The 12,607-nt window shown below is 46.1% G+C and overlaps 1 long non-coding RNA gene across 1 annotated transcript in view; it reads left to right on the top strand.

Moving 5' to 3' along the window:
- LOC125388271 (uncharacterized) overlaps window positions 1-3,888 on the top strand; it is a 300,518-nt gene extending 296,630 nt beyond the window's left edge. The window contains exons 9-10 of the long non-coding RNA XR_015738159.1: window positions 3,376-3,586; window positions 3,688-3,888. This is a non-coding gene — a long non-coding RNA (uncharacterized LOC125388271). The remainder of the gene's footprint in view (window positions 1-3,375; window positions 3,587-3,687) is intronic.
- The last annotated feature ends 8,719 nt before the right edge of the window (window positions 3,889-12,607 follow it).

The following is a 12,607-nucleotide window of genomic DNA, read 5'->3' as shown; positions in this document are numbered from 1 at the left end:
CTGTGTCCCATCCAGAGTCTCCAGCACATTCCCAATTGCACAGGAAGTATTTGATGGGGGTTATAAAGAGAGAGGATCAAAGAAAGAAGGAGAGGGGAGAATGCTCCTCCAGGACGTCTCCTGGGGACAGGAGGGGAGAATGCTCCTCCAGGACGCCTCCTGGGGACAGGAGGCCCTTCTTTCTGTCTCTTACCCACTTTGCCCTTTCTCCGAAGCATTCTTAGCCTTTCTATTTCTTCCCTCTCTTGTTCCTGGCCACAGAGCCTTTGCCCCTGCTACTTCTTCTTCCTGGAACAGTAGCTACTTTTTTTTTTTGAGGGAGGGTAGAGTTAAGTTGGTCTCATTCTAAAGACCCAGATGACCTGAAGTTCACTATGTAGTCTAACTTTACCTTGCCTCCTGGTGGTCCTCCTGCCTCAGCCTGCCAGGTGTTGAGATTATAAATATACTTAAGTATACACCACCACACCCAAGCCGATTAACTCCCTGACCCCGGCCCAGAGTATCTTGACCTTCATACCTCAGTTTAGGGGACACCTCTCCCAGGAAGCTGTCTCAGGCTTCCAGGTTAGGGCTCCTTTGGGGTCTTTAGTGTCCCTGTGGGCTTCCAGCAAACACTGCTCTTATCTGAGCCTTTATCTCGAGTTTGTATAATTGCCTGTCACTGTCTGTTTCCTGCTCTGAGCTGGAAGGACCTCGGCAGGAGCCAGGTCATTTCCTTGTTCTCCTACCTAGTGTCAGCAGGTAGGTTCCTCAACTTCATCATCCTCCTGCCTCAAGAGTGCTAGGTTTACAGGTGTAATCCCACCACGCCTGTCTTTGTCTGAAACTGTAACACCAAACCTGCTAGGACTGACTTGTTGCAGCTTTGGCCCAGGGCTCTTCTTTCCCATATTCTTTTATTGCTTTATGACTGCTTGATTGGAGGGAGGGAGCAGTGACAAAGGGATGGTGGCAAAGTCAGTAGCCACTTTTCTAGGGGGAGGGAGGGGACAAACACAGTTCAGGCCTTAGCTCTGGAAGGCAACTGAGGACAAGGCCTTGGCGGGGAGAGAGAGCTGGGAGGTTGTCCAAAGTGGAGATCTAGAGGGAGGTTTCCCTGCATGGGTCCCATGGGCAAGGCTGCACCTGCTGTCTGCAACGTCTTCACTGGCCTGAGCCAGACTCCAGACATGTAATAAGAATTCCAGGACAGACACAGGAGGTAGCAGCTGGTTATCAGTCATCCTAATGTCTGAGGAGGCTGGGCCAGCGTGTGGGTTCTAGCCGGCATGCCTAAATGGTGGTGGGGGGGGGGTTGCATTCCCTCCCATCCACCACCCGTCTTGTTTTCCTGCTCTCTACCCTCCTCTTTGTACTTCCCAATGCCAGATCCACTCTAGGCAGACAGTGCCATCAAATGTCCAGTCCCTTCAACAAGTGTCTCGATTGATGAAAGTAAACCATTAACAAATGACTTTAATCAGGCCTGGTGGGGCAGGTCTGTAGTCCTGGCTAAAGACTAAACAAAAATTCAAGGCTAAACTAGGAGGTAGTGGCGCACACCTTTGATCCCAGCACTCAGGAGGCAGAAGTGGGGGGACTCTGTGAGTTCAAGGCCAGCCTGGTCTACAAGAGCTAGTTTCCAGGACAGGCTCCAAAGCTACAGAGAAACCCTGTCTCAAAAAAACAAAACAAATAACAAAACAAAACAAAAAACAGAGTGAGGAGCTAGAGAAATGGCAAGTCAGCAGTTCCAGAGGACCCAGGTTCATTTCCCAGCACTCCCAGGGAAGCTCACGACTGTCTGTCCAGCTCTACAAGAGCTGATGCCTGCTTCTTGCCTCCCTAAATACTGCATTTCATAGCACATATACATATAAGTAGTCAAGATACCCATACAAGATTAAAAAAATAAATCTTTTTAAAGTGACTATTAATGGACCTCTTCAGCCTTTTAGGCGGGGATTGCTTTCTTCCCCCCAACTTTATGATATCCTACGGTTCCGCTGATTTTTTTTTCTTGGTGTTCATCTAGGTTGTTTTAGGGTTTGTTTGTTTTCTTTCAAACACTTCTACAGTATATTCTTCTCACTAGCATTGGGAGCAAGTAAGAGAAGCTCTCCTTTGTAGACCAGGTTGGCCTCAAACTCACAGAGATCTGCCTGCCTCTGCCTCTGCTGTCTCTAAAGGCAAACACGGCCACATGCAGCCTAAAAGACTCTCTTAGAGCTGCTCTTCCAGAGGTCCTGAGTTCAATCCCCAGCAACAATGTGGTGGCTCACAGCCACCCCTAATGAGAGGTGGTGTCCTCTTCTGGTGTGCAACCATACATGCGGGCAGAGCACTGAATACCTAATAAACAAATTAATTAAATAAAAAAATAAGAGAGAGTCTCTCAAGTGGAAAGTATTTGCACATCTGTGCTTGGGGAGCAGTTCCTAACTCGTCATCCACAAACACCTTGTGTTTTCAGTCCTCGGATCTTCCCCAGTTCTTTAGCAAATCTTTTGGTTTTCACCAATCTTAGGGGTTTATAAAGGAATCTTACTTTTCTTTCATTTAATTTCCCTGATCACGAGTAAGGATGCACATTTGTGGACTTAAAAACCTTTTGGATTTGTGTTACAATTGTCCATATCATCTTCCTGATTTTCTATGTTACTTTTCTTCTTGACAATCTTTAGTTTTTCTTAGTATGTTTCATTCAGTTTTTTGGGTTTTTGTTGTTGTTGTTGTTGGCACATTAAAGGTTTTGTTTCCTTTGTGAAGGTTAGCTGTAAGCCTTTTTTTCTTTCTAGCAGGGTTAGCAGACGAAAGTGCTGATGACTTTTGAATAATGATCTAACAGTCTCACTGCACTCACCTGTTCATTTTATGGAACTCTTTTCAACATCTCTAGAAATTTTTTGTACTTTTTCACACCCCTTCTCTCCCCCCCCCCCCAAAAAATGCATCAACAAAGGCTTACTGGAATTTGCTAGGTAATGGGACATGCTTGTTTTGAAACCTGGAACTACCCAAAGTCTATCAAATCCAAACAAATAGGTCAGCAACGCCCCCTTCTGGAGGCCTCCCAGCAGGACAGAACTCTCCTGGAGCTGGCCGCTAGGTTTGTTCAGATCAAAGCGCCAGGCTTCCCAGCCCAGCTTGAGGTCTGCCTCGCTGCCTCAAAGCAAAATGAAACCCACGCAGAGGACTTGACCACCTGGATTAGACTAAATGACCTGCTTAGAGAATGGTCTTTCTCGATTAGCTAAATCCACTGTATACTTCCCCGCCCAAGTCCCAGGAACATTAACAAACAGGCCTTGGGGAGGGGATAGCCCTACAATGAGAAGGAGGGGGAAACTGAAACTGGCCCCTCCCCTACCTTCACCCCTGCCCTGCTTTTAGTCTGTAACCCAACCAGGCTTCCACCTGAAGTGGCGTCCTAGCCTGCCTTGAAGAAGATGGGCAGCAAGACTACAAAATCGTATTCAGTGAGCTGTGAACTCGGGTCATCCTTGGTGACGCCGGAGGAGAGATGGAGAACGAAGAGCAGGTGCCCATATATTGGGCACTGGCCAGTCTCGGGCCCCAGGTGTCTTCACAGAATGGTACTCAGGTAATTTTCCCAGAGACCCCCGACTCCTTCTCTCATGTCTCTAGGGCATATAAGGCCCTCGTGGTCTGATGTAACTCCTGGCTTCGTTTCTCCCATCAAAGCTAAAGAGCGCCCTACCATGGAAACTGAACGTGCCCCGGGAAGTCACACAGATTCAAGCTCAAATTCCCGTGTGAATTCAGGCATGACTTATTCAACTCATCCAAGCTTTGATTTCTTCCTCTGGCTGTAGGAGAAAAGAGCTTCCTTGTGAGACTGTGGAAACGACTGGGTTAAGTTTAAATAAAGTACATCACACCGGAGCAGCGGCTTGAAAGCCTGTTTGGGGTGACTGGAAGGACGTGTGCTGTTTGCACAAGGAAATCAATGATTCCGTTCTCCTGCTTAATCGGGTGTTGGACATTTGCCAATCTTTCTTTTTCTTTCCCCCAATGAACCAAGAAATTAGCTCCCCTGGAAAGAGGGGCAGCCCCTAAGCACTACATGTGTTCAGAATAGAATCGATGTACAAACATCAACTCATTTTCTGCTTAGGATAGCCTTGTGAGCTGGATAAAACAGGCATAGAGCCATGCTCCAGCTGAAGACACAGAAGTTCCAAGAACCACGATGACTTCCTAAAGTCACATGCTGAATACAGAAGAGCAGTGACAGGAAGCTGTGTGTGTCCTTCCCAGGATCCCGAGTGGCTTGGGTCCTGGCTCATTCTCTTTCTCCTGTCCTAATGATGAGTCTCAGGCCTCTGATTATTGCACAGCGCATTTAACCTGGCTCCTAGACAGGCTGAACCTCTTTCTTTAGAGGATAAATTGATCATTTCATTCCTATCAGCAACAGTTGCCTGACTCACGTGACCCTTCCAGTCTCCAGGGTTTTCCTGCTAACAAGAATTGACTAGAGAGCTATTGGAATGGTCTGTCCTGTCCCTTTAAGAGACAAGCCATGCCCACTCCCTCATCCACCAAGGCAAGCTGATCTTCCACTTCCAGCCTGAGTTCCTTCCCCTCCTCCCCCACCTCAGAGGCAGCTTCTGTCTCTCCCTTCTCTCCTTCCCTTCCATAACCCACTAAATAAATAGCCAACTTCACTCTGCATGGGGTGCCTATCCATCTCTGTCTCTCATCCACCACATGGCTTTCTGCCTGGGACCCGGCTGCCTTCGTGACCTGCCCTGGTCTCGGGACACACTGCCCACTAACTGCTGCCGTGTGGTCTCATGGCCTGTTGTCCACTGCTGCCACTCGGGGACCTGCAGCATTTTACTTAACATTTTGTTAACTTAAGGTTAACAGACAGAAGAGAGGGTGAAAGAAGTATCTTAGAGGAATCAGCAATCGTTACTTAAATGTAAAGTTCCTGCTCGTCCCTGTGGTCAGGATAGTGGCCTTGCATTTGCACTCTGTTGGTCTTTGTGACCAAGCCTGTGTCTGTTTCATCCTCAACACACCTGGCCTGGCATCTGGCATCTTCTCAGAGATGTCTCCCACTCTAGCCTTCAGTCACATTTTGAATGTCAGACTCTGTCCGGGTCCCGCCTGCCCAACATATTATATTTGTCAGTGCTTTCAGGGAAGAATGTGGATCAAGAATGAAATAGACAACAGATAGAGTGGGGAGGGCATCTAGTAAATACTGAGACTCACCTGGCGGTTATTTCTACCAGCCTTTATATATACTCCACTCCAAAAAGCAAAAGACTTCTTTACCATGATAAAAGGAACAAACAAACCAACCGTCTTAATACCCAAACCACAGCCTAGGTCAAACACACACACACTAGGTCAAAACAATCTGTTAGTAGCCACACCTTAAGTAAAACCTTGAAGTAGCAAGAATAGGTCTGAACTCTGACCTTTAGTCAAGGTGGAGAGGAAGGCACAGTCCTCAGCAAGGCTCCTCCACAGCTAGCCTGGGTTTTTTCGTTTGTTTGTTTGTTTGTTTGTTTGCTGGTTTGTTTGCATTTGACCTTGTTTTGTATTCTGTGACTCTTACTTTTTTCTCCCTACTTGCTCCAAGTGAAGAATAGAACCAGACCCCAGTAGAATTTAAGAACAAAGCCTAAGCCCCGGGGCAAGCAAACGTCAGGATTGAAATCTCTGACCTTCAGGTTGCCAGGAGGTCGTTTGAGGTCATCCAGGCCAATCTCTGCAGATAAAGAAATGAAGTCCTGACTAGAGGCCCTGTGTCACCTCTCACCCTAATGACAGCCCTAAGCCCAGAAACCACAGCCCAGGTCTCCGACAGTCTGGGGTAATAGCTGGCATTTGAAACTTCTTGGGAATGTGTTTCCATTTATTTCCCCACCCCTCTCTTCAGGTCCCAGAGAAAGGGAAGGACCTTCCTGTGGTTGTTTACAGTTGGTGTCTGAGCTGTAAACAGAAACCTAGGCCCTAAATTTCCCAGAGCCTCCTTCTAACAGTAAACAGAACACTTACTACACCTTACCCAACATCAGCAGTCATTAAGGAAGTTGGTGCTTGGCCAGGTGTTAGTGGTGTTACATACAGCGGAGCTTGAAGACTGGCCTCTGGGATCAGCTAAGAGCCAACCTTTACTGCAACAGAATGATCCAACGTAACAGTTCTCAAGTATGCATTGGCTCACCTGAGGTCGGTACTGGCGCACATACCTGTAATCCCAGTTGAAGCTGAGGCAGGAGGGCTGTAAACTGGAGGCTAGCCTGTACTACAGAGCAAGTTCAGGGCCATTATGAACTGCACATAGAGACTCTGTCTTTAAAAACAAAAAAAAAATACTAAAAGCAAAACATATCATCCCTCAATGCCTAATGCAATGGGGTTAAAGAAAACATGAAAAATCACCAAGACAGGGTCCATAGAGACCAACTGGAAAGTAGGCCCAAGTCTTAGTAGTTTTCCCTAAGGAAATGCCTGGTTCCAAGAAAGACCACAAACTGAACCCACCCAGGCACCACCCAGGAACAGACCACCCAAAGGAAATTCCTAAGGTTCCAACTATTGCTGGACCATCACCTGAGGTCCCTTAGCCCAGCACACCCACACCCCTTCACCAAGACACTCCTAGACAGATGTCAGCCAATCTGAGGTTCTGAACCTTAGAAATCCCTCACCCCAACTTCTATTACTAAAAAAGAAAAAACTTCACCCCAACTGGACTCAAAGCTCTCTGATTGTCCAATGCCTTGGACACATGGAGAGTCCAAGTTTGAACCTGAACAAGAATAAAAGCTCTTTCCTCTTACATACGGGCCTCAGTCTCCCGGCTGGTTCTTGGAGGACTCCACAGTCTGGGCATTAGATGAACCTGATAGCATCTTGATTCTGTTTTTAATTATGGAGAACTTTTGGTCTGAAAGACCCAGATAAATCCAGACCCCTCTAGCAGAAAAAATAGAGCCAAAAATCTAAACAGGGAAAGAAGAATCAAAAATCTACATTAGCCAGTTCCGTGACTCTGTTTTAGGAACTAGCTGGAGATAAAATTAGATTATAATCTTTGAGAATAATCTTGAAACAGGGAGTTACCCCCTTGGGATTATCACTGGTATTTTTGGAATTTTCCACTGACGCCCTCCCTACATCCTTTGGATTACTGGGTTATGATTTCTTCCCTTAAATACCCCTTCTCCCAGCTACTGGGGTCGAACTCCTCCCTTGCGCTGGAAATGAGTCTCAGCCCCAGTGCACTGGTGTCAATAAACCTCGTATGATTGCAGCAAGGACAGTCTCTCGTGAGTTCTTGCGGGGGTCATGTTATCCCAAAACTTGAGTGAGAGTCTCCCCACACCGGAGGTCTTTCAGGTCCAGTGTAATACAAGGTACTTAATGATCTTTTATTCCCCCAACCATTTCCCTTTTGATGAGAAATCCCCAATACAGGAATCCATAGTTAGAGAGAATGTACACAGAGACCACTCGGACCCAAATAATCACACAGAAACTATATTAGTTACAACCCTGTTCGGCCAACAGCTCAGGCATATTTCTAGCTATCTCTTATATCTTAAATTAACAAGGCTCATGGTTTGCTACCTCTTACTTCTTGGGCAGCTGCATGGCATCTTTTTACTCTGCCTACTCTCTCTATATTTCTATTCAGATTTCCCACCTGGCTTTACTCTACCAAGCCATTGGCCAAAACAGCTTCTTTAATAACCAATGGTAATAAATCATATTCACAGCACACAGAGAGGAATCCGACATCAGGAAAATATATGGAGAACTCAGTGAGGAATATGGAATATCTTCGGGTTTTCTCACCTTGAGCATGGAAATGACTAAAGGAGTCTATTAGCACATTGGAGAGTGAGGTGTACAGGGCTGGAGGTAGAAGCCTGACTAAAATCAGCTCCAGGAGGATGAGAGGGAGAGGTGACCTGCGGCACTGAGTTTACGGGTGGCTGCCCAGTACGAAGGGAGGCAGAGAGAGGGAGATCCTGTGAAAAGACAATGGGAGGTATCAGGGTGCCCAGTGATTGTGCACTGCTGTCTTGACTACCAAAGAAACTGCAGGATGTGTAAGAGAAGATATGGGTGAGGAGAAGGAGTCCTAGAGGGAACCCAGCAGAGGTGCTAGTAACCTGGCTCCTGACCAGCTGTGCACCCTGGTTACTTCACAGAGTCTCACCTGCCCCCCGAGGTGCTGTCCTGGTCTCTGTGCTTCCCCGAGAAGCTATACTTTCCATGTAGGTCATTCCCTAACAGGGCTGAGTCACTTATTTGTGGAAGGATGTGGTACAGGTCCTTGGAGAGAGAAGACAGCTCGACCTCAGACAGAAATATGTCCTCTGAAATTTGAGTTGCCTTCTGCTAATTCCCCTGGAGACTGGTGTCAGGTAACTGAGGACAAGATTATAAACACAGTCCCTTCTGCCCCCTCCACCACGTGGCAGTGTCTGAGTGATCTCTTTCCTGGGGGTTAGATGTTAAACCTTTGTATAGGAACCTTGATGGGAAGGAATATTTCCAATGGGTAGTCTCCAAAGCAGCTCCTACTCCCTGGGTAACCTTAGTGCTTCAATGGACAATGACACATTCACAGAGGAGACTGAACAACAGGATGGGTGTGGGGAGGGGGGTCTCAGAACACAGACGGGGGAAACCTGCACCAACAGAGGCCCTTACTGATCTGGGAGTTCTGCCCACAAGGTCAGTGCTTGGCCTGTGTTGACTCATCCTTACCACAGCTGGGGGAAGATGTAGAAACAGGCTAAGTCCTAAACTATTGGAATACTCCAGGTAACGTGACTGTAGTAGCTGCCCCAAGCAAATTAGGAGCCCATACTCTATGTCCATCTCCCCACACATATATTGCCCTACCAGGCTTCCAATCCCCATCACACACACACACACACACACACACACACACACACACACACACACTAATTATTATTACTGAGGGCTGTGAGTGAAGGGGGCAAAATGGTTACCTAACGTGTGTTTGTGTCTGTATGTCTGTGTGTGTGTGTGTGTGTTGGGGGGGAGTACTAGAGACTGAACCCCAAGCTTTTTGCATGCCAGGCATTCTGCCACAAAGCTACATCCCCAACTCCCAATACCATACAAAATAAAAATTTAAGAAATAACTATAAGTTGAAGGCTTTTATGTATGTTTTGCTTTTCTACTCTCCACGCTGGTGTACAACAGGTGTACCAGGCTCTGGTCTACAGCAGGATCCAGTAGCTGGTTTGGACGGCTAGAGCAGTCTATCCCTTGCCTAGGACACCCCTTTATATCTGATATCAATGCCGTTACTTCTTCCATCCAGGAGCCTGTAGGATGAGAACAGGAGATAGAGGTTGGGCAGAGAGTTTATGGCAAGCTCCTCCACAATAGCGGGGTGACTTTTGTCCTTAGCCAGAGGAATGCCAAATGTCACAAGAATTGGAGCAGGGGCGGGAGGGGCACTCTACTTTCTAGTTTGGTTTCCTGTTATCTTTCTTCTTTTACCCAGCTCCCTGGAAGCTGTTCATGAAGCTGTGACCAGAACTCCGGCCCAGACACCACCATCCCTTTGATCAACAGCTTTGGGACAGATCTTGGGGCTTTCATGGTATGAATGAGTTATTTCTATTATAATCTTAGTAAGAATATAAATTTTTGGGCCTGTGTAGTCAACTGCTGTCTTAATTTTGTCTCCTCTCTATACTCATATGGTCATCAATAATCTAATGCCTTTCAACTGATTCCCCTTTATAGAGGCCCAAAAATGTGAGCCTGTTTCCACCTTGTCTGAAGGTCAGAGAGTTGGAACTTACCTCTTGGCCTTCAAGGTTATTGTCTGTTTCTACCTCAAACAAAGATCCCACCTAGATTTAGATCAGAGAGTTCTGTTCTCTCAAAGTTATTGTCAACAGGCATGGCTAATATCCAGACCTAATATTTCAGGAATAGAGAAGTAGACATGTTTCTACCCCAAACAAAAGTCCAAGGATCCTACTAAGTTCCTACTCCCTAAGGAAGATAACAATTGTTTGCCTATGGAATGGTTTGGTCTAGGGTGTGAGCATGACTTGTTTTGCTCTAGCAACAGAAAGTTTAACTAAGAACATAGCCCACAACCTTCAATTGGTATGTTCATTTCCTTGTATCATGTTAATGCAGTTTTATTTTTTATCTTACTCCTAACCTTTGGGGTCAGGGTATTTTAAGCAAATGGAAATTAAATGCAGGCAATTTCAGTATTCACTGGAGCTCCCTCCCAGTACTATCCTATGTTTTCTGCTTTATTATTTTCACCCACATCTACTTCGTCCTCTTTATTAATTTTCTAATCCCCATACCCCTATCCTGGTGAGTGGTATTTTTGTTGAAGCTGATCTCTAACACCCTTTATTGCTCCAAAGTCTAAAAGCCAAAGAGGATGAAGACTATAAATCCCAGTTTCAGTCCACCTCCTAAATGATTTAGGATCTCAGTTCTTGATAAGGGTAGTGGGTTTTACAATTATAGATTGGGATTAGTAAGAGTCTTGGAGGCCATTGTGAGCAGAACTCTACTTCATGGTAGCCTTTGGACCCCACCAATCATTCCCATGGCAACTCTGGGAATGGAACTATCACAGCCATCCCTCCTCGAGGTTTAAAATATCACATGAAACCAGACAATGGTGGCACACACCTTTAATCCCAGCAGCCAGGACTGTTACACAGAGAAACCTTGTCTCAACAGAACAAAACAAAAATAAAAATAAAATATTATATGAAGCCAGGCAGTGGTGGTGCATGCCTTTAGTCCCAGCACTCAAGAGGTAACACAGAGAAACCTTGTCTCAAAAATAAAATAAAATATCACATGAAAAGGGGGAGGTATCGGGGCTTTGCTAAGGAAAGCTGCTTCCTCCTTGGACAAAAGAATGGAATTTGAGTTCAGCCTCTGTCTTTGGGTAGAGACACCGCATTCTAATCTGCTCCAAAGTTTAGAGCATTATAAACGGTATCCCCGTCCCTAATTAATGAAGCTCAGCCTGTCAGTCACCTGACCCAAGAAATCAGCCCTTCATAATTCATATGAGGTCAAGCTGAGGAGATGGGAGAATTAATTATCCTCCATGATGCGGTATACTTAGCTCTCCCAGAACCCTTCCTCTGAAGCTGCTGCTTAGAGAGCTAGTACCCTGGGGTACTGGTAAACCTGCCTACATCTCTGACTTCTGACTCAAAAGGAGTAACTTTCCTTTTTTCTCATCTTTGCTCAAGCAAGCTTTCCCTGATACATTGTATCTGTTGTGCCCAGAGTCTGGACTCCCAAAGACAACCAAGCGATCAGATTCGATACAAAAGCAAAGGCTCTTTTTAATTATCAGTTGGAATCGGATTCATCCATATGACAGAGCAGTGGAATAGGAGAGACCCCGAGCCACACTGGGGCAGAGCACTTATTGGGGGTAGAGCAAGGGGGGATCTGGAGGTCTTCAAGTTGCATAGCAACCGCCTCAGGTTTGGTGTACATCCAGACTGGGGGAAGCTGTCCTATTGATTGGTCAATTACAGCAGCGAGGAAATCGCTGCTTCTGGTGGCACTTGCTGTGGTTACTACATTCCACTCTAATCCAGAGCCTGCTAACCTGACTGGTACCTTACCATATGGAGGAAATCTGGCAATTTCTTCTGGTAATTAGGGCAAGGTGGAGCAAGGTTGGGGGCACAGAACATCCTGCTGAGTCAGGGGCTTTCGATGTGTTGCTTTTACTGACTGGTTAATGAATTAAGAAGCTGCTTTGGCCTGTGATAGGGCAGAGTAGTGCTAGTCGGGAAAACTACACTGAATGTTGGGAGAAAGAAGACAGAGTAAGGAGAAGCCATGTAGCTGCTGTAGGAGACAGACACCACCTGACAGAACCTTACCAGTAAGCTACAACCATGTGGCAATACATAGATTAATAGAAATGGGTTAATTTAAGATATAAGAGCTAGCCAATAAGAAGCATGAACTAATAGGTCAAGCAGTGTTGTGTGATATTTTTCAGGTCTAAGCAGCCAGAAACAAACAAAACAGCCTCCAACAACAGGCTTACAACTTGCTGGGTCTTTTCTGAAGCCTATCATGGCTGCCAAATTGCTGGGGGGGGGGAGGGGGTGCTGGGTGAGGGTCTGGGCACTCTGGGTGAGGGTCTGGGCCCTTCAGTATCCACATTTATGTAAGTCTCAGAAACAAATGTCCCAGACTTCATAGCAGATATCTTCTGATACTAGGGACAGAGAGTAACAACAGAAAAAGGGAAAGGTTCATAATTTCCCCCATTCAGAGTTAGGTTGTTTAAGATTTAAGCAATGGGTCAAGCAGTGATGACGCATGCCTTTAATCCCAGCACTCGGAAGGCAGATCTCTGTGAGTTTGAGACCAGTTTGGTCTACAGAACAAGTTTCAGGATAGCCAAGGATACACAAATAAATCCTGTCTTGAAAACGCAAATAAATAAATAAATAAATAAATAAGATTCAAGCAATGGGGAAAGAGATGGCTCAGCAGCAAAGAGCATTCATGCTTTCCTAGAGATCCCAAATCCAGTCTCCAGCATCCACAGCAGGTGGTTCACAA

The sequence above is a fragment of the Myodes glareolus genome, chromosome 6, assembly GCF_982192425.1.
Source record: "Myodes glareolus chromosome 6, mMyoGla1.1, whole genome shotgun sequence".
Taxonomy (NCBI): domain Eukaryota; kingdom Metazoa; phylum Chordata; class Mammalia; order Rodentia; family Cricetidae; genus Myodes; species Myodes glareolus.
The sequence above is the reverse complement of the archived record's forward strand: the minus strand, read 5'-3'. Positions and strand labels throughout refer to the sequence as shown.